The sequence below is a fragment of the Zingiber officinale genome, chromosome 7A (assembly GCF_018446385.1).
Source record: "Zingiber officinale cultivar Zhangliang chromosome 7A, Zo_v1.1, whole genome shotgun sequence".
Lineage (NCBI taxonomy): Eukaryota > Viridiplantae > Streptophyta > Magnoliopsida > Zingiberales > Zingiberaceae > Zingiber > Zingiber officinale.
In genome coordinates this window covers 37,486,063-37,506,216 of record NC_055998.1, presented here as the reverse complement: position 1 = coordinate 37,506,216, position 20,154 = coordinate 37,486,063, and positions in this window count along the sequence as shown.

Sequence of the window (20,154 nt, the reverse complement as noted above, 5' to 3'; positions counted from 1 at the left end):
TGTGGTATTTTGTATTGGTTGTTGGTTGTGTAAGCCTAGCCGGCTAGCAGTTTTTTTTTGTTTTGGTTTGTATTTAGTTTCTGTCATTTTTCGTTGTGTTGGTTTTGTTCCAGCCGAGTGGGCTGATGATATATATAACTGTGTGGTTGTGTATATATTCCAACCGCATGTGGCTGATGTATATTGTGGATGTAGAAAGTTTCAGATTGTCCGCCGTACAGGGGAGGTGCTGCCGAAATTTCTTCGGACAGGGACTTTCCCGGGGCGTGACAATTTAGTGGTATCAGAGCAGGTATACGATACTTGCTATATGTTGTGGATTTTCGAGATTTATCTGATACCAATTTATTTGGTATCAGAGCTCGATTTACGAGTCTGATTTCTCGTGTTTCGGATTTTGTGTTTTAGTTTTCTCGATGTGACTTTTCGAGTTTTGGGACCTGGCAGCAGCAGGACATCTCCAAGCTATTGGAGGTATGTCAGTATATTGTTATCATATACTTCTGTTAGTGTATGCATAGTTGACCATGATAGTTATGACATGTATTAGCACATTTTATTTAGTACCTGTCTGGTTGTTGTACACATATTATATGTGATGGGTTAGCCACTGATCTTGATCAACCTTAATAGAGATTAAGGAATATAGTCTCTGCTGATTTTTCATATCACACCATTAGTAGTATTAGCTTCTATTACTACTAGTAGATTAGCATATTGAGGCACATACCAGCCTCTGCTAGTATTAGCTGGGTAGTGGATAGTATCTATATCTTCATGTTGACCTAGCCAGTAGTATACCATTTTATCTTAATTAATTACATATAATTGATTTACTCTTGTTAGATTGGTCAGTGGAAGATTGATTGACGTTTGTCGACTTGGGTAGTCATAGATTGATATACCTTAGTAGCTTGTGGAGGATTAAGGTATTCTTGATTAGTTAGTAGATGAATGATTTAGTTTTGTTGGTTGATCAGTAGAGGATTGTCATACTCTATTTTTAGAGGTTCGAACCTTTAGGTTATTTGTGCTTAGTTCGATATCTTGAGCACATCGAGTACCTAGCTTATACTGACGTGGAAAGGACTGAATTAGCCATATACTATTGTCAGTTTGGTCAGTCGATAGAGGATTGATGTATCTTATTCCATGGGTACTTTAATTTTAGACTGTATGTACCTAATTGGATAACTTAGAATGTGGCATAGGATTTGTGTGGTAGATTGGATTAAATATGCTGATTATGCATATCTATGTGGTGTACATATGTTTTTTATGTGTTGTAAGAGTTTTATGGTAGGCTGTCTGATTGTATCGTTGAGCTAGTATGTTGATTATGTATGTCTACGTTGTGTGTATACATGATTAGTATGTGTTGTGTGATAGATAGTTCATTTGCAGTTAGTATGAGTATTTACATCCAGTTGTGGTTATTGTAGGCTTCTAGTGGATTATACCTAAGTGGTTGTTGTACATGTCTTATTTGATTATTGAAAGTATCTTGTCGATTTAATCTATGTTGTGGGATGTGCACCTGTGGTTAGGTGTTTTACTGGAGGTATCTTATCAATTTAATCTGTGTCGTGATATGTGCACATGTGTTTGAGTGTTTTATTGAAGGTATCGTATCGATTTAATCTGAGATGTGTTTGGTGTGGTATCTGAGGTATCTTGTTGCTTATGTTTGATATGTGAGTGCACCTGGGCTTAGTATGCTTTATTGGAAGTTGATGTTGATTATACTCTTGGCATAGGCGTATATATGTCATGTGAATGTTGTTTGAGGTATATTGTCGATTAAACCTATATTGATATGTGCACACGAGTTCAGTATGCATTGTTGGAGGTATCACGATGGTTTATACCTTTGTTGTGAGTATGTTTGGTGTGTACTAATTGGAGGATTATGTCGATCATACATATGTTGTGTGTGCACGTGTGCCAAGTGTATGGTGGGTAGCATCATGATGATTCTACCTATGTTGAATGTAGAATGTTGAGTGTCTACATTATGTTATTGGTTGTATTACCCTGTCAACTAATTCTCCTATTAGTGGGTGACCGACCCACTAGGATAATGATAGAGTTGACTATGGATTTGATTTGCTTACTGGGTGTTATACCCTAGGCTACCTACAGTGATCTATGGTAGAGAGATCTCGTGCAGTCTCTAGCTGGATAGTTAGGTGCCTTGGGCACTTATGTATTGGTTGTGGTGGAGCGTTTCTCCCACACATGTTATTGATTGTTTGTAGTGGAGCGTTGCTCCCACATATGGAGGATTTCTTGTGGTTGAGCGTTGCTCCCATATATGTAGTATTTTGTGTGATGGAGTGTTGCTCTCGCACTAGAGGATCTATTCTTAGGTGATTTATGTTGTTGGTGATTAGATTTCCGATTTATTATCAGAGATCTTATGGTTAGGAATGTATGTGATACGGACATTATGTGTCTCGGTTTTACCATTAGGGATTGCGGAGCCTTGATGTTTTCAGAGACTTGATGATTTTGGTATTCCCAGAATGTTTGGATCTGTTTCCATTGTCTTTGTTGACGATGTTGTGGACTATTTCGGATCCGCGGTGAGTCATGCACACTATTTTGCATAGTTCTAGATATGTTTCGATGGGAACATCTATATGCGAAGTTCAGTAGTGCGTTTTGGGATTCTTTTCTGTGAGATTTTTGGGACACATGGTGACCAGTAGGAGTATACCGTGGTTCCACAGGAGATAGAGGTTGTTATCGTTGGGAGTAGTCGTAGTCTATACAGGAGACTCGCAACTTCCTTTGTTTGACTCGATATTTCTGGAGATACGTTGAGGGTTTCTCACAGATTGCTATGCTACTTACACGCCTGACCAGGAAAGACATGAAGTTCACTTGGACTGAGGATTGCAAGACCAGCTTCTAGGAGCTGAAGCAGAGACTAGTGTCGGCTCCGATTTTGGTTTTACCTTCTGAAGAGGACGGATATGTCCTCTACACCGACGCATCTATTCAGGGTTTGAGTGCTGTTCTGATGCAGCACGATAGAGTAGTCTCCTATGCTTCTCGTCGGTTGAAGAAGTAGGAGAATAACTACCCTGTACATGATCTGGAGCTAGTCGCCATTATTTTTGCCATGAAGATTTGGCGACATTATTTATATGGCGTTACATTTGAGATTCTCACTGACCATAAGAGTCTCAAATATCTGTTTTACTTAGAAGGAACTTAATCTCTGACAGAGGAGATGGATAGAGTTCCTGAAGGATTTTAATTGTACCATTAGCTATCACCCAGGGAGAGCTAATGTGGTTGCCAATGCACTTAGCAGGAAGTCCAGAGGGACTTAGCTTGCCACCGAGTTGTGGTCACAGACTTGATTCAAGGTTTCTCCGAGTTGGGCCTTGAGGGATAAGGACAGACAGAGCAGGGTATTCTTTTTACCATGGTTGCTCAGTCGTCAATCAGGACGAGGATCCAAGAGCCCTAGGCTGTGGATCAGTATTTGCACTTTATTTGCAGCTAGATAGCTTCCGGGCAGCAGACCGAGTTCACACGAGATGAGGAGGGTGTTATACACTTCCGAGGCAGATTATGCGTACTTCAGTCTCATCCGGTCTTATAGGAGTTACTTCCGGAGGCTCATCGCTCATGATTTGCTGTCCACCCAAGCGGTACCCATATGTACCAAGATTTGAGGTGTTTCTATTGGTGGAATGACATGAAGGAAGACATCGCGAATTTAGTAGCTAGATGTCTTGTTTGTCAGCAGGCGAAGGCTGAGCATCAGATACCTGCCAGATTATTTCAGCGGATTCCTATTCCTGAGTGGAGATGGGAACACATTACCATGGACTTTAAAGTGGATTTGCCTAGGACACGACGAGGCCATGACGCGATTTGGGTAATCGTTGATCAATTAACCAAATCTGCGTATTTCTTAATGATCCGGAAGATTTGTTTCCTGGATCGATTGGCAGAGCAGTATTGCCGAGAAATCATCAGAGTTGTGCAGCGGAAGCGTGGTGGCCCATTGAGTATTATTTCGGATAGAGACTCTCGGTTCACGTCTCGTTTCTGGCAGAGTCTGCGGCAAGCCTTGGGCACTCAGCTCTGATTTAGTACAGTTTCGATCCGCAGACAGATGGACAGTCAGAGCGGATCATTCAGACTTTAGAGGACATACTGAGGTGATATGTATTGGATTTTGGAGGCGGTTGGGATGACTATTTTTCATTGGTAGAGTTCGCCTACAACAACAGCTTTCTTTCGGCTATCAGGATGACATCGTTTGAAGCGTTGTAAGGTAGGTTTTGTCGGACACCCACCCTCTGTGATGAGGTTGGGGAGGCTCAGCTGTTGGGACCTCATAGAGCACAGCGAGAGGCAGAGTTGGTCCGTATTATCAGACGGAGGATGTCAGAGGCGTAGGACCACCAGAAGAGTTACGCAGATCGGAGACTTAGACCTTTGGAGTTCTCTAGAGGCGACCATGTGTTTCTGCGAGTTTCACCCATGAAAGGGGTGAGGAGATTGACCTCAGAGGTAAGCCAGCTCTGCGGTACATTGGACCTTTCCAGATCTCGGAAAGGATTGGAGCAGTAGCTTACGGGTTGGCACTATCGCCGTCCTTGGCAGGCGTGCATGACCTATTCCTTGTGTCTATGCTGAGGAGGTATATACCCGACCCGACACATGGGCTGACTGATATCTCAGTTTCAGTTCAGCCTGACGTCACTTATAAGGATATTCCGGTACGGATTTTAGGACCGGAAAGAGCGTCAGTTGCGGAACAAGACAATTCGGCAGGTTAAAGTCGGATGGCAGCATCATACAGACGAGGAGGCTACTTGAGAGCTCGAGGATACTATCCAAGCTCGATATCCCCATCTTTTCACTTGGGGTATGTGATTTAATTTACCGGTCAGCATTTATACTCTTTACCTGTTGTTAGTATTTGTTGATGGTAGATAACGAAATTTGGGGACCAAATTTTTATTAGTAGGGGGGAATGTAAAAATATCGGAAAATGGAGAATAATGATAAGGGAATTTTCGGAAATTTTTAGAAATTTTTCTGGAATTTTTCGGAGACCGAATGGACGAGTTTACGAGGATAAAAACGGGGCCAGAAAAAGCCTGTTTAGGCTACCCCGTTTTAGCGAGGAAATGTTTATTTCTTAATTCCTTTTCTTTATTTCTCCATCTTCTTTTTCCCCCGCCAAAACCACGCGAGTCGTTCACTTTCCTTCTCTTCTTCCCTGCCGAACCGCCTGTGCCCTAACCTCAGCAACGCCGAAGCATCTTTCTTCTTCTCTTCCTCTGTCGGCACAAACCACACGTGGAGCTTCTCATCGCCGGCCGACAAACAGAGGGTCTCCGTTCCTCTCCTCGGGCCGACTACTAGCTTCTACCCTAGCGCCGGCCACTCCCTTGAGCCCTAGATCTGTCTCGGCCGTGGAGATCAGGACGCGCCGCAGCCCTCTCGCGTCGCTCCGGTCGCTACAGTTGGCGCCGACTCCTGCCACCCATCCGAGGCCCTTCCTTCGATCACTGAGCAGAGCCCTTCCTCTCCTCTTCCGAGCACCGATTAGCCGGCCGAATTCCTCTACCTTAGATCTGTTCCGCGTGGTCTTCACTGCGCCACTGCCGACCGCTGGGGATCCACGACTGGTTGTCATCTGCCAAGCGTGTTGCTTCCCTTACGGCCGCTGTGACTCATTTTCGAAGCTGCCGTTGCTGCCGACTGTTGACTTGGTAATAAATTTCAGTTTTTGTTTTTTTTTTCGAAGCAGTCGATTAAGGATCGATTGAGAACTGTTTGATTTGGAAAGTATCTCTTTGGATTGTGGTAGTGTAGACTTTTATTCCATGTTGCTTTGTTGTGGGTGGCATCTGTAATATCTGTGTTTGGAGGTGTAGGTATGCTTGATGATGTTGAAGAGCAACAATTTAATCTCGATGACTTTGAATTGAGTTTGGTAAGAATGATATTAATTTGTGTTGCACTAAAGAGGTGATTGAGGTTGCAGAGGTAATCAAAGATGATAGATTTTTGTGTGGAAATTAGAAATGTTATTAATAAGGCTAGATCAAAATGAATTATTGTGGAGGATTATTTAGAGTATAACAGTGTGAATGTGATTACTATGGACAATCATTTTATTATTCTTAAATGATTGTCTATGATGAGATTTGTAAGGGATACTGAAGGGGCTTTTGGTTTGGAGAATTGATTCCAGTTTGTAATTGCTTGGCTTGAGGTTATTCTTGGGGATGATTTGGTCAAATAGATAAATTAAATTCTTAAATGAGGTTTGAGTTGTTTTAATTGGGAATTTTGAATAATGTGGAAACTACAAGGTTTGAGTTGGCTTGTGGATGTAGTGAATAGGACTATTGTGGATAGTTATCCAAAACCTATTGTCTTGGGGGTTTGACATGATGTACCATACCATATGAAGAACCCAATTTATTTTGTTGTTCTTAAGGATTTTTATTTAGCTGTTCATTTGAGTTGTAGCTAAATAAAAATGTATATCTATATTGGTGATACAGGACTCTAATGCGAGACGAGCATCTCGGCGTTGGATTGTACTGGATTAAACCTGCGATTGGAGGCGGGTACCTTGACTTATCTTTTTGATCTGTCATATGTTGATATGTCTAGTAGGTTATAGCCTTTAGTAATAATTATGTTCGTCCTTGTTTCAGTACGTCACTACCGGATACCTGTTACATGCTTGTTTGCTCACCTGATATGCATTTTATGCTAGTACCCACATGATTTTATATATATATATATATATATATATATATATATATATATATATATGCTCAGAGAGGTAGTGACATACCATGCTTGTTATGTTCAGGACCTAGGTTTTTTTGATATCCTATCTGACCTGTGTACTTTAGATCTTCGTATTTGACCATCGATGTTACGGTACTCATTTTATATATATGGATATGGTTATGCTGATCAGTTTATTTCTATGCTTAGTGTCATGCATCATGATTGCATGCTGTGTGATAGTCCGCTCCATTATTGTTGAGCACATCGCCAGTTACATGGATTTGCACACACCACCACTCATGGGTTAGTTGTCGATTCAGGCAGTGTGTGTTGCAGCAGGGACTTTGTTTAGCTCCGTTGGTCCGCTCATGGGTAGCGTGATGCAACGTGTTAGCCGGCAGGGATTCCTCCCTGTCATCGTGTACCGATAGTTGAGAGCATTGCGCTCCCCCATTTATGATTTGGGGTAGGAGGATAGGTGTACTCCGACAGCATCCCGTCCACTCAGTCACTCATCAGGAGTAGTGACGACAGAGTGTACGGTTGTCACAGCCCTACCCACTCGGCCTCACTATTGTGTGTGAGATGACTGACTGGCGTCAGGGGTGACCAGGACGCATCATTGGCATCATAAGCATTTATGCATTTACTGCTTGTGTTTGCTGCACTTATATGTTGCATTTGGATGGATGCATATGTTTGACATGCATACAGGATTTATGACACTTCCGGTCTGACGACCTGATTATTCTGATAGGTGGCCCTGGTGAGTACAGTACTCTTCAGCCTTTTCTAATATGCATTACCTTCTTTTGTTCAGGAGACTGTACTCCATAGTTATTACTATTTGTTATAGTTTTACTATACATGTCAACTAGGTATCTGCTGAGTTGTTGAACTCACCCCCGTGGACACTATATTTTTCAGGTACTGGGTCGTTTATGGTGTCACTTGGAGTATCCTGTCTGCTGGTCTCCATGTCACATCAGAAGACTTATCGATTTCACATATGTTTTGTTTATTTATGTATCAGTTTGTTTAGCTCTGTACTCCGATTTTGTTTTTGGAGTGTTAATGTAGTTATGTGGTATTTTGTATTGGTTGTTGGTTGTGTAAGCCTAGCCGGCTAGCAGTTTTTTTTGTGTTTTGGTTTGTATTTAGTTTCTGTCATTTTCCATTGTGTTGGTTTTGTTCCAGCCGAGTGGGCTGATGATATATATAACTGTGTGGTTGTGTATATATTTCAGCCGCATGTGGCTGATGTATATTGTGGATGTAGAAAGTTTCAGATTGTACGCCGTACAGGGGAGGTGCTGCCGAAATTTATTCGGACAGGGACTTTCCCGGGGCGTGACAGTCGACGTATCCCTTCGGTCAACCAATCTCCCTCTTAGTCGACTGATCACGCAACCTTCCTTCTTTGTTGAGATCCGATTTTTGTGTCATTAATGCATTTATTGTTTGGTCGACTAATCACTTTGATCGATCGACTGATCCCTGTGTTTTTCAACTTTGTCGAGATCTAATTTGTCACTGTGTTTACTAAATTAAGTTCGGTCAATCGATCTGCCTAACTTCCAAGTTTGCTTTACTTGATCGGAACTCTACCACATCAGCTAGGTTTTATCAACTAAACCTCCAATTCGATCAACCAATCATTTCAGATTCTATAAAATAGAGTTAGTTCATAGTATAAATAGTATCTCTGTAACACAAAGTTAGTACAATAATATAATATTGCATGAGTAAGAAAAGATAGTAAGACCTATTTTGATCTCAACTTAGAAACCTCCCAATGTCTTCAATTGAATCAGTAGCCTAGGATTTGTCCCTTCCTGAGACATGGCCTCTCCATTGCTCCACTCCAATTTTTTACCTCAACCTACCTACCAAATATTTGGTCTTCTAGACCAATTTAGACTTTCTTGCTTAATGTTTGATCGTCTGATCCACTATGACTTTTTCTACAATACTAAATTAGCCAACAGTAAGAGTAGTGATGCAAAATATTATGGTAAAACTAAACTTAGGTTCACCATGATCCGCTAGTCTGGTCGACCATGCGTGGTTGACTGGAAATCTTTTGATCAACCTTACTTAGAGTTTACTCCTCCAAGACTTCTCATTACCTAAGGTTACCTCCCCTTAGGATTTTCATCACTTGGCTTTATTAACCAAGACCTAGGATTACCTTCCCTAGGATTTTCACCACCTAATTTCACTCACCAAGACCTTGGGTTTTCACCACCTGGCTTCACTCACTATGACTCAACATCAGATTAGTCCGTCAGAGATTCGATATTGGGTCCTCTAGACTTACTGAATCCTACTTGATTTCTATGATCTGTCAAGATTTTCTTACCTAGCTACGACTAGGACTTCCCTTGTCTAACCACAGTTAGGACTTCTCTTCCCTAATCGAAGTTAATACTAGTCACATAGTAGACTTTTCACCCTATCCTTGCTAGTCATTCGTCCAATCTTGACTTGATTAGACTCCATTAAATATATTATCAAACAAACATCAAAACCCTAAAGTCAATTGTACCAACAAAATCAACCAAGTATGCTTGGATGAATGCAGTTTCTCCCTCAATTGTCGGATGGATGATGACGGCTATCCGTAGTGGAGCAATCTTCTCCTCTTCTAACCCGAAGAGGGGAAGTTGGCCGGAGATGATGATAGGGCTACCGATTGAGATGAAGGATCTCTTCTCTTCTAACCCAAAGAGAAAAGGGTTATGGTGGAGGATGTGGGGCTGCTAGTGGAAGATGGAGGAACTCCTCCTCTTCTAACCTTAAGAGGGGAGAAAAAGAATAAAGCTTTGGTTCTCCCTCTTCTAACCTAAAGAGGGATGGTCGAAGATGGTGTATGAAGTCGCATCTTCCTCTTGTAACCCAAAGAGGGAGGGAGAGCAGAGAGATTGGGAATGCTAGATTGATGGATATAGTAGTCGACCTTTGGTGTTGAGGATAGCGGATGAGATGAAGAAGGGGTTGCCCTCTCCTCTTCTAATCCAAAGAGGAGGGTTGACCTTGGTGGTGGAGATGGAGAAGAAGAGGAGATGAAGGTGAGGGATGGCCAGATGGTGGTAGTGGAGAGGTGGAGCCACCGACCTTCATGGTGGTGTGATGGTGCTTAGGCTTTGGGGAGCTTTGTGCATCGAGGAGAAGGGATGAGGAAGAGATAGCGTCCGGCCAACTGGCAGTGGATATGTAAAAGGATGGTCATCGACCAACGAATGGAGGAGAATAAGCTGACGAAGAGGGGTAGCTATGTCTGGATTGAAGCTTGGGCAAAGATGGCATCGAAGAGAAGCAGTTTTCCCTTCTTTCTGCGAGAGGAGAAGAGGAGAACAGGGATCCAAAATTGGGGATTTTTGCGAGAGGAGAAGAGTAGTTTTTCAAATCAACGAATTAGATTTGAGGATAAGGTAAGGCAGGAGTCAATCCAGGTTTTGGGGTGGTGGAAGAAGATCTAAATCCATTAAGAGATGTGAATGTATTAGGGTGTGAAATTGGGCTTGAGATTGATTTGGGCTTCTTTCTTCTTACTTAGATAAATTGAACTCTTCTTTCCTTGGATGAGGATGATCTCTATGAATAGTACAGATCTTCTCAATCTATATGAATGATCCAAATGACTATAGATCTCCATTGAAGGCCTAGATTGTTCCAAAATGCTTCCCTATAAATAAGATGCACCTTTTTAGATAAAATTCTAGGAAATATAGAAAAAATTACATCAAGACTTTAAATAGATGCCAACTCATAAAATATAATATAAAATAAGATTTAAACATACAAGAGGATAAAAATGTTAAGTATAAGAGCTAAAAAAATGTGTCAAAATGCTAGTTATCAAAGTCCTAACTCAGATGGTGGACATATCGTCACGACAACTCTTGGATGTGGTTCTAGTGCTTCCCCTAAGGGGAGAACCCTTCCCCAAGAAAAGGGGTGGACCCCAAACCCAAGATAGTGTTAAAAGGAGAGAAAATCTCCATTTATAGATGGGGGCATGGCCTTGGCTACACGCCACACAACTGTGTATGAGAGACAAGACCGTGGTGTGTAAGCCACGGGTTATGTGGCACGGCCATGCCTCTTCGGCATGGCCAGGCCGTGGGAATTTCTGGAAGAGGAGGCACGACCAGCCCATGGAACTGCTAGAAAGAAGCATGATCGTGTCCCTGGGACACGACCTCGCCGTTGGAACTACTGAAGCGAGACATGGTTGTGCCTTTTGGTATGGTCGTGTAGTGGGAAGCTATGGAAAATGTACACAACTGTGTCCCTTAGGCATGGCCTCAACATTGGTCTTGTTGGAGCGAGACATGACCTTGCCTTTTGGAACTATCGTGTCGTGTGTTCTGTTGGACACAACTCTAGCTGGCTCCTGGGAGACACAATCGTTTCTCATGAGACACGATCATATCAGCTGGTAGAATATGGTCGTGCCAGGGGGCACAACCATGTTTGCTATTTTTCCTCTAAAGCTACTCAAATGTTCATTTTTGCTCTATTTTTGCTCCAAAATACATCCTGTCGATGAAATTATACAAAGGCCAGATCTCCAAATAAAAATAGTAATTATATTGATATAATGATAAAATAGCATGCTTATGAATTGCAAGTAGATGTGGGTCAAACAATGCATAAAAATATATATAATCTACGCACATCAGTTTACTAGTTGTTCTTTGATTGAGTTAATGTCGAACTCATCTTCAAACTAGTGCTTCAATCGATCTTTCAATTTTAGCTCATTGCTTGATCCTGTAACAAGGACAATACATTTCTTGGCTTGACTTGAGTTGGACTGCTCGTGTAGTTTAAGTTTACAAAAAAGTTCATCTAATCAAATTTTTAAAAGATCTCTTAAGACTTTATATGCATCTACCATAGATATCCATAAAGAGTTTAGACAGCATGAGTTAAGAGTGTACCTAATTATGTCATGGTTCTCAAGTTGTTGGTTGATGAGATATAGTCTGTTGAAGATATCTTTGATCCTCTTATGTAGTTGGTTTACCAACTAACCATTTGACATTTTAATATTTAGTAAGGAATTTAATAAAAGGTCACGTTTTGTTACCTTTGTGTCGTTTGTCCCTTTATGTAGTTCGACTAACTTCTCCCATAATTCTTTTGTATTGTTGAAAGGGTCAACTGTTGGAGGAAATCTTAGGGGTCTAGTGTGACCATAATTTTGATATTTGGATAAAATGTTCAAGGTAGGTTCACCCTTATATTTGATATGTGTATTTGAGTTGTGCAGGTTTGCAAGATACACATATGACTTAGCTTGATGGCTTCGAATCCGGTGAAAGATGGAGCATCCAAGGGACCATAGATAAGGTAGCAAGGATAAGCCGAGGAAAGCACACTTTGAGGTATACGCGAAGGATGACATTGGGGCAAGCCACGGACTTAAATGCATCCTAGGGGCAAGAGTCAAAGAAAGGAAGTTTGAAGGCAAGAGGTCAAGGCTGTAAAGAAGAGTCAAGTCAGTCGTGATGCTTCGAGTGCGAGGGAAATGTACTCAGGAAGAGAAACCCTAGGTTTAGAATTTTACCAGTCGACTAGCGTTTGGACCAGTCAACTGGAGTAGGGCACAAAATGCTTCTGTACCCGACGGGTGAAGGGATCAGTCGGCTGGTGATGACACTAGTTGACTGGTAAAGAATCGTTGGCAGAATCACAGATTCTGTAAAGGACTATTGGCGAGCACTAGTCGACTAGTGCAAGAATCAGTCGACTGGTAACGATAAAATTAGCTTACTAATTTTTCCAAGCTCTATATAATGGAGCTTGGGGTGGCTAGCATTGGTCGACAAAACTAGTAGCGGTTAACCCTAATTAGTAGTCACCAAGTTCTTCAAGTGCTCTTTGTGTTCCAAGTCTTCTTAGTTAGTGTTGTGGTGAGATTTCTCCACCCACAAGGAGGCTTGAGCTAGCTGGAGTTTACCAGGGACTGATCCATTGATGGATAGGAATTGTCCACCTTACGAAAAGTGGTGAGCTAGGAGCAAGTTATCTCTGAACCACGTAAATTGACATATAGTGGTTTACTTTCTTATCTTTGTAGTTTAGCTTTCATATTCGTATTTATATTATTTGTATTTCGCTATGCTAATGAATACGTAGGAAAGTAATTTGGGATAACAAGCTATTTAACCCCCTTCTATCCGGTCACTGATTCTCAACAAGTGTTATCAGAGCTAGGTCGCTCTTCGTCGGACTAATCACCGGGGAAGCTAAGGATGGATGGCTTAATTATTTCGCCGAAGTATGAAGGAGGAAATCTATGAGACATCATCTTTTGGATGGTGAAAATGAAGAACTTCTTCGACATGGATTAAGACACCATGATGGTTGTCGCAAAGCCATTTGAAGTCTTAAAAGACAAGAAATGGAAGAGACTCCGACCACACTATTGGATGGAAGAGCAAGCCTCACAATCAAATGTAAATTCAAAGATAATATCAATTTTGATTGATATTTTACCTAATTATGTGACAAGTCATGTAAGTGAATACGAGAATATCCACGATTTGTGGAGCAAGATAAAGATGGTTCTAGGCGAAGAGCCTAAGCCTACACAAAGAAAAGAAAAATCTGAAGAAAGGGATGAAGTGACTTAAATGGAGGAGGAGCAACTGAAAGTTGATATGTCCTCAACTTCCGAGAAGGAAGATGAGAAAGTATCATCTACATCTTCAAAGGTTAAAGAAGAAGCAAAAACGGATGAAGAAGAGGTCTTGGAAGCAGTCAACTTAGCTAGCACCTCCATCGAAGTGAAGTCAAAAGACCACATTGTTTGCTTTAGGTGCAATGAGAAGGGATATTACAAGAGTAGGTATCCATTGGGTAAGAAAAAGGTAACTTCTAAACTCAATTAAGTTATTTTAAATACTAACATGCATTATAGGAATGAAAAAATCCAAAAGAGGAGAATGTGTATAGTATGCTTCATGTGTGGGGAGAAGGGGCACTACCACACCAAATGTCTTAAGAAGAGGGAGATCAAGAAGCTAGCACATTTGAAGAAAAATGAGAGAAGAAGAGAAGCTCAAATTAAATGAGAGATTCAAGGGTAAGGGAGGTATATCCTAATTTGAAATATAATTCAAATTGTTATTTTCCCATACATGCTAGGAGAAATGATTTTGCTAGTCATATTATGCCCATGCATAATTTTGGCTTTAGATATCATGGTAGAATAGGGTAAATTTTGGAATTAACCCTAAGGTACCTATGCATAATAGACCTAAACAAGTCAAATTCTCATTACTTAAGGAAAAGAAGGTAATAGAGAACCTAGGCAAAAATCTCAAGAATGGGGGACATATGCCTAGAAAGATGGGTAGGTCTAGGAATGTCCAAGGTGGACAAGTCAATTCTAGAGTTAGGAATCTAGAAAGAGAGAATCAAGCTTTGAAGGCAAATCTTGATAATTTAGAGAAAACCCTAGAGAGATTCAATATTGGATCTAATGGGTTAGGTATGATGTTAGGTAGCCAAAAATACAACAATGATATATCAGATTTGGGATACCGATCTAGTTGTCCCTCCAAGGTCAAAAAGATCATATGGTAGGATAGTAAATGATAATGTCAAGGGAGAGTCATCCAAGGCTAATGAGAAGAAATATGTTATGGTTGCATATAATTATGGTAAGGATGATGTGTATAAGATTAAGAAGATAAGGAAATCTTCTAAGGGATATCATTGTGGTTTAGCCACAATAAATGAGTCACCTAGGGAGGTGACTAAAGTTAAGAGCTCTAATGGGAGCTCAAAGAGTCAAAAGTGGATCCATGGTCAATAGATCTCAAGTGGATATTACTTGGGAGTCTAGATAAGTAATGGAATATACCAAGTGGTCTGGAGATGAACTTGAGTCTCAAATCAAAGAAATTAGTACAATTGAGTTGAGTTCATACATTAAAATATGACATTGGAGTCATCTGGCATGAAAAATAGTTTTTCATGTATAGATACCATATAAACTAATGCTAGAGATGCATTATGATTTAATATGGACAAATACATTAAGAGAAAGCTAAAACTAGGACTTTAGGTCAAGGTTCAATTGAACCATTTAGATAGTTTTAGATTTTATATCAATCTTGGGATCTGAGATATGTATATTTTTAAATATATTTTTTTCTAAGTAGACACAGGTAAAATAGAGCTCTCCATAAAATTTAGAGATTTTTGGATGTTTGTAAATTTTTCAATGTATTTCTGAAGTTGGATAAAAAATACTATTTGGGCTGAAAATAGGATGTCAATCGACCGATGTAGATACTAGTGAACTGGCAACAGTGTTTATCAAATATAGAATGGTTCTATGAGGTTATTTTGATAAGGACAGTCAATTGGTAACAATAGCAGTCGACTGATACAAGTCTGAAATTATTTTTCAGCATTAGGTTTGACCGGGATAACTCGTATAGGTGTATGAGATCTTTGGGGGATAAATACATGAATTAGGGTCAGTTTGGATTATTAAATTTCGACAATTGGGATATTATTGGAAGTTTTTGATATTAGGCAAAGGGGGAGAAGTAAGGTTTAAGTGTCGAAAACCTTAAATACATTTGCAGTAAAATTCCTAGCTCAATGGAGAGTTTAGGTGTAGGAGGAGCCTTGTGATAGGTTCTTAAATATACCTATAATGAAATTTCTATCTTAACGAGGAGCTTAGGTGTAGGGAGAGTCTTGTGATAGGTTTCAATGCATGTTTCATATCTTAATGAAGACCGTAGACAAGGCAACAAGGACAAGCCGAGGGAAGCGCACTTCAAGGCATATGCGAAGAATGGTATTGGGACAAGCCGCAGGCTTGAATACATCCGAAGGATGAGAGCTAAAGGAAGGAGGCTTGAAGATAAGAGGTCAATGCTGTAAAGAAAAGTCAAGTGAGTCATGATGGTCTGAGTGCGAGAGAAATATAGTTGGAAAGAGAAACCCTAGGTTTAGAGTTTTACCAATCGACTGACGTCTGGACTAGTCAATTGGAGTAAGGTGCAGAATGATTCTGTGCCCAATGGCTGAAGAGATCAATCGACTAGTAAAGTCATGGCACCGTCGACTAGTAAAGAGATGTTGGCAAAATCACGAGTTTTGCAGAGGACCCCAAAATATATATAATAGAGCTTGGGATGGCTGGCCTTAGTTGACAAAATTAGTGGTAATTAACCCTAATTAGTAGTCACCAAGTTCTCCAAGTTCTCTTTGTATTCCAAGTGTTCTTGGTTGGTGTTGTGTTGAGGTTTCTCCACCTACAAGGAGGCTTGAGCTAGCTGGAGTTTTTTGGATACTAATCCATCGACGGATAAGGATTGTCCACCTTATGGATAGTCATGGAGTAGAAGAAAGTTATCTCCGAACCACGTAAATCAACGTGTAGTGGTTTGCTTTCTTATCTTTGTTGTTTAGCTTTCATATTCATATTTATATTGTTTGTATTCTGTTATGCTAACGAATACGTAGGAAAGTAATTTGGGGTAACGAGCTATTCAACCCCCTTTTTAGCTGATCACAGATCCACAACATCAACTTGGTTGAGTTCGTCTTTTGTTAAGCCACATTGTAGTGTGTTAAGTGCCTTCAAATTGGTTTGTGCTTTCTTCTTCATTTCGTCTGTCCATTTCTCTAGGTCAAAAATTTCTCCAATCTTGTTGACCAATGTTGTATGCTAGATAGTAAACTATTAGTCGATGTCCATCTTGAGAAAGACTTTCATCCTCCTTTTATAGTATGGGAGATCGCTTCCATTGAAGAGTGGAAGACATATGGTGGAATATCCCTTGGACTGTGCCATTGTTCTTACAAAGATAGCTTTTTAAAGATAAAAAATTTCCAAGACTTTATCTTGAGGTAAGTAGTGCAATAGAAGAAAAAATGAATAAAAAATTAACACAAAAAAGTAAATTCTCGATTAGTGGCTGCACCAAATTCAAGAGTTCTCGCAGTGATACCAATTGTAGGGCCGTTGAGAATGAGAGAGGGGGGAGGGAATCTCGTAGCTTAAAAAAATTTATTTTCTAAATGAAAGTTATTGGAAAATGAGTACTCAATGGAATAGAAATAAGAAAAAATAAAAAGAAAGATCACACTTGAATTTTTACTTTATTCGGAGCCCAGCCAACTCATACTTCAAGACCCACGATCTTTTAGACCATATCTATTGGACAATTCACTAGAATCTCCTCCAAAACTTTGGAAGGAGAAATCAAATACAAATTGAAAGAGATAGTAATAACTTTATTACTCTCTTAGTTATGCAATGAAAACAAAGTTTACCGATAATAGTATAGTAGAATTGAAGCTCGTTGTTGGCGTTACTCTAGGCGCGGAGGCTTGCTCGAAGACAAACTTAGTGCAGAGAATGAGAGAACGAAGTGGAAGAGTTGGTTCTTCTCAAAATTGATATCAAGCCTATGACCTCAAGGCTTCTTTTATAATCGAGTCACCAACCGACTAGATCCCACTGATTAAGCTGAGCTTTCGAAATTGTTACTGTTCTATCGACTAGTCTTGTTGATTCATCGACAAAACTCAAAGCATCTTACTGGGTTCGCGCCCATCTTCTCAATCTCATCCATCATGAAATCAGATTGATCCATTGACTAATCCACTCTATCTGTCAATTAAAACCAAGTTTTCCTTTTTGCTAGATCTGGCAGATCAAGTCAGATCTCGGTGAAATTTGATGATCCATTGACTGAACATACTTATCAGTTGATAGAACCCAATGTTTCCTTTTCTCCCTTGATCTGATCTAATTTCATCTTGATGATATCTATGATCCATCGACAAATCTATATGATCCATCAACAGAACCTTGTTTTTTGAGGATATGTCGACTGAACTTATTTTCCCGTCAACATAACACCTGTAAAATAATGTTAGAATAAATATGGTATTTATCCTACAAAATAAATTTAGAATAGATATATGCATGATAAAATCTTGACAAGGATTTTAGTTTGATCTCAACTTAGACTTTCAAGTTGCCTCTAAGTTGGATCAACGCCTAAGTCTCAATTGAGACTCATCCTCACTGGTTCTCTCCATCCCAGTGACTTATCCTACTTACCATTTGTTAAACTTCCATGTTTGATGTCCAATCTCTGATCCACCAGGTATTTCCTCGCCTCGATACATTGATCCATTGAGTCCTCTTGCTAGATGTCTAGTCCATCTAAATTTTCTGCCAGTCTGGTCCTCCCAACCCATTTAGACTTTATTCTTGATGTCTGATCCTCAAGATCCATCAAGTCAATTTAGTCTACACACTTAAGAAGCATATCAAATAGATGTGTTTTGACTTTAAATTCTTTGATATACATCAAAATACAAGTTAAATTATCAGTGCATTCTGCACTAACAAAAGCATGTGTATTTCTTGGTTATATTGGTTCTACAAATTCTTCGCCTCATACAATGTGTGAGAAAGGGATAAAAATTTGATAAGTCTCTCGCAACATATTGATAATGTGATGCATACCCAATATAAAGAGAAAAAGGAGAAAAATTGTTTACATTTGAGGACCTCAATTGTCAATGTTTGTTGGCTGGCACTTTAAGGCTATGCCTTTAAAGGTAACGATGAATCTTTATCTTTATCTAATCGTGTGGATTTTCTTGAATTTGTGAAGGCTTTTGTAAAAGTGAGTACAGAATTTGATGAAATTGTACTCGAGAATGGTCCCAAAAAATGCTAATATATCACTCCAGAAATTGAGAAAGAGATTTTACATATTATGACCTTAGAGTACTACGGATGGTTCATGAAAAAGTTAGAGATAAATACTTTTGTATTCTTGTTGATGAAGCACAAGATATATCTGAACGGGAGAAAAATGACCATTATCTTGAGGTTTTTAAATAATCATGGGATTTGATAGAGAGGTTTCTGGCACTACCTCATTGAATCTGAAAAAAAAAAATATCAAATGTTCTTGTTCATGATGACCTCTAGTTAAGAAAATCATAGGTCGAGGATATATGGTGCTAGCAATATATGTGGCGTATGGAATGAACTTCAAATATTATTTCTATCCATTTTATGCCCACTATTTTACCCATCAATTACAATTAACATTGGTTTCTGTAGCCAAGGATGTCAATATTATTTTGAAATTCTTTTCTCATTTAGACAATATTGTCATTTAATTTTATTTACTAAGTGCATTATATTATTGAGTTATATATTGCACAGAGAAATAAAATTGATCATACGTTGGTAATTGGAGAACGTCATTTTAGAAGGGTCAATTAGATTGGTAATTTGCAGCGCACAAAAGCTACTAGTTAGAGTTCTCACTATGGCTCAATAAAAAAACTTGATAGGTATGTATGTTACAACTTTAAAATTTTTGGAGTTCAGTAACCATTCTCCAAATGGAAGAGCTAAGGCTAAAGTTTGGGGGATTTATAGAAACATGGTAAGTTTTAAATTTGTATTCATTTTTCACTTAATGTATAAAATTATGAGAACAACAAATACTCTTTGTCAAATTTTCAAAATAAATCTCAAGAAATTTTGACTGTTATGCCTCTACTACCAAAATTATCCTTCAAGAATTTAGAGAATGCAAGTAGGAAGAATTTCTTCATGAAGTGAAAGTTTTTTATTCGAGAAATAAAATTAGTGTCTAAACTTGATTGTCTATATAAGATCAGTCATTCACATCAGTAAACTACAATTGAGCATCATTACCACTTTGATATTTTTAATGCGACATTAGATTTCATCTTGATGGAGTTAAATACTTTGTTCAATGAGTCATCAGTGTAACTTATTTCGCTTAGTACACCTTTAGATCATACAAAATTAATTTGACTCAATTAACAATGATAATATATGCAAGCTTGCAACAAAGTTTTATCCTAAAGATTTCAAGGATCAAGACATCGTTATTTTGGAGTATGAATTGGTACATTATAAACTCAACGTGATGTAGAATATGAAGATTTCTGCACTTATTGAATTGTGCCAATAATTAACTAAAAGTAAGCAGTCCAAAGTTTTCGTTATTTTGATTAGATTGATTAATCTTGTTTTGACATGACCCATTTCTACAACGAATTTTTCAACAATGAAGCATATAAAGATGATGATACTTCATAATAAAATAGAGAATGATTTTCTTGAAGATTGTTGACACTCTATATTGGACAAGATTTAACTAAAGATATAGATATATATTATTTTATAGATAAATTTTATATTTTAAAATTTCGTATGACATAACTTTATTGAACAATATAGTGTAATGACTTTCATTATTATTATTATTATTATTATTATTATTATTATTATTATTATATAATTTATTTTTATAATAA